Source organism: Stegastes partitus, unplaced genomic scaffold (genome assembly GCF_000690725.1).
Source record: "Stegastes partitus isolate 25-593 unplaced genomic scaffold, Stegastes_partitus-1.0.2 Scaffold1748, whole genome shotgun sequence".
Lineage (NCBI taxonomy): Eukaryota > Metazoa > Chordata > Actinopteri > Pomacentridae > Stegastes > Stegastes partitus.
This window is the reverse complement of record NW_007579479.1, coordinates 81,381-84,635: the sequence shown is the minus strand read 5'-3', so window position 1 is coordinate 84,635 and position 3,255 is coordinate 81,381.

The window sequence follows — 3,255 nt, the reverse complement described above, 5'->3', positions numbered from 1 at the left end:
TTCAGATTTCTTTGGCTGGTTCCCAGTTCTACACACACAGATGAAACCACCAGCATCTCTTACTGCTTCCACTGTTATCTTCCAATCTAATGCTTCCGGCCGTTCTTCTGCGACCAACCATGAAACCTTGAGATTCTTGTAATATAAAAACATGTTCTGGAGGAATCTGTCCAGATATTTGTTTACACAGTTCTTGTTATCGTTACTTATGTGAGCTGATAAAATGCTAACGCTGAGTGTATCAACAACATGTTTACTGGCGATGCGTTACATCGGCAACTCAAATATTTATTTTCATTTTTGATGGTACATCAAGGCAACGGCTGCTTTCATGTAAGTCTAAAGAAAGGCCACGGTCCAGAGAGCTACGAAGACGGGTTCGTCAGTGGTAGGAGTCGGCTGCCATGCATGCTAGCATGTTGTTTGTCTCTCATACCCCTTTCCCACCAAGAAGAACCAGGTGCTGGTTCCAGTGTTTAGTTGGTTCCAATCTAAGAACTGGTTGCTGTTCCATCAGCAGGAGCCCAGTCAGAACTGTACGTCACTGCATACGTAGCTGTTTACCGAACAACGCTGGCGCCACACGAAGTCCACACAGGACTCCAGACGGACTGTTTTACTGGTATGACCAACTTTCTCATTTGGTCTCACTTCCCACCTGGTCACAGGCAGAACATACGACTTTCTAAACATGTTCTTATTGGTAGACTCTACAATTCACGATGTTCCCTGAACGCCCCACATAGCAGGCTGCGCTAGCTGCTGCTGGTGGCCGCGGTGCTCAGACCAAAGATGACTTTAACAGAGTGAACCAGGAGGTTCTGATGTCGGATCTGTCCAGGATGAAACCCAGTGATTGTTCTCATGTGGTCTTTTCTATAAGCAGTGGTCCTGATAACCCGCCCCCAGAACCTGATGGTGCTTAGCTCTGGCCCAGCAGAGAGTTGGTGCCTGAAAAGCACCAGTTCTGAGAACCTGGAGCCGGTGCTGAGGCGGTGGACACACAAAGAACTGGTGCTGAGTCAGGCTCTAGCACGGAGCTAGAACTGGAACCGGTTTGGTGGAAAAGGGGGTCCAGTCAGCTGGGACAGCTCACAGCCTCCTGCAGGACGAAGCAGCGTATTGACAACAGGTGAGTTATTATTGGATGGAAGACATGATGAGAAGCAGCAGAAGGGGAATTAAAACATTGAGATGGACTAAAAATACGAGCACAGAAACCAAGCGTCGTGCAGCAGGTGAAGCGGCTGAGATTCACCTGCAGGTCAGAGAGAGAGGGAAGCGATGATGGGCCCCGGAGACGGCAGACAGCTTGCAGCTCTTTGTTTCCCCTCATCATCATAATCATAAGGCACGCCGGGCGCTGCAGCTGTGCCAATATTGTGTGAATGGGTCCCGCGTCAGTGTGTGTGTGGGTGGCGGCTGGGTGGAGTGGGCGGCGGGTGGGCGGCCGCTTGATTATATTACTCCATAATCCTCGGCGCTGGGGCTTCTCTGCCTGTCACACGCTGGAAAAGAGAGTGGAGGGACCTTTGAAAACAGGAGGCTTGAGAATTACGGAAATTGGATCAAATTTTGAAAAATGGCTCTCGATTCGAACGCCCCGCAACCTCGACTCGCCCTCCCTCACTTTTCATTCACTACCCCCGACTGCTCTGTATTCTGCTCGGCTGGTAAACAAGCTAATAAAAAACAGAGATGGCAGGAATATGAGATGCAGCAGCCCTCTGTACAGACACATGTTCGACGCTGACGCACATTCATCACCGCACGCTGTACGCGCTGAACACAGGCGGCCAGGATTTATCATCTGGAATCCTGTTTTTTTTAAATCACACACAGTTTTTTTTAAATCATTTTAATTGTGCAGTCAAAGGAATGTGGTTTGTTTATCTTAATATTGGCTTTTGCAAATGAGCTCGAACTTCTTGATCCTTTGGGCTGAATAAAGTTCTGAATCACGCAAGAAGAAAAAAGTCACATTTTCTTCTTTTCGTTGCTTTTTGTTCTTGTTAAACACTGGAAACCGGGAACATCTTTGAAGGAACGGCACACAATCCACACAAAGGGACTCCAATATAGAGGGATTCACACGAGTGCTATGTGGTATTTACTGGGTTTAACAAGGAGATCCATTAGAATTAATAACTCAGATTTCATCTCCACAGTCAACACGTCCACGGGAGCTGCTGTTAATGTGATGTATAATAAGTGACACACTTTTATGTGGCCTGAACAGCAGCAGCAGTCGTTTAGGATGTATGAGCCTGTGGAACGAGAGCAGCTCGCTTTAAGTGTTATGTTGAGCGAAGTGGCAGGAGAAGTGCACTCTGGTGTCTTGCCGGCAGATTATAACAGCATTAGAGGCAAATATCAACTTCGGGGAGAACATCATCAGGAACATCAGACGATCACATTCGTTTTAATACCGTCATTAACTCAACAGCTTCCCCATCAGCCACTCACATTCTTACAGTTGTTTATCTTTTCTTTTTTTTGCAAATTCTGTTTATTATATCTTATTGTAGTAATTATCGTTATGTGCTTATTATTCCATGTAATGTCTAAAGAGTGCCACTTAAAGTACAGTGCTGCTGCTGACGCCGGTGTGATGATCACCAGGCCGGCAGTTATCAGAGCAAAACGCTGGAACCTGCTCGTCTCTTCTCTCTCCGCTGTCCCTTCGCTCCGATCAGGGCAGATGGCCGTCCACCCGAATTCTGGTTCTGTTGGAGGTTTCTTTCCATTAAAGCAGTGTTTTTATTCCCACCATTGCCAGGTGTTTGCTCAATGACAGACTGTCAGGTTTCTCTCTGTAATGCTGGATGCTACGTACTTCTGACCACAGACAGAGTCCCAGTGACTGTCCCAGTCCCAGTGGGACGTCCTGCCCACTGACTCCATCAACCAGCTGGTGGACAGAACGCCTCCATGTCTGAACACATTGATCCATGTCAGGGGACCAGACTCAGTATTAGAGACACTTAAAGAGTCATATTGGACATTCTGATGCATGGATATGTGTTTCCTGTTAAAGGGACCAAGGCTCAACAATTGAAACAAACCCTGAATCCTATTGTTCAAGACCCCAGTTTAGCTTAAACCTGAATACACAGTTTGCAAAAGTTAATTGTCTTTGAATTTTTACTGTTTACTCTATCTATCAAGAATAAATCACAAAACTTTATGAGCAACAGTTTATATCCATCCATCATCTCTACACCTTCATCCTCACCAGGGTCATGGGGGGCGGAG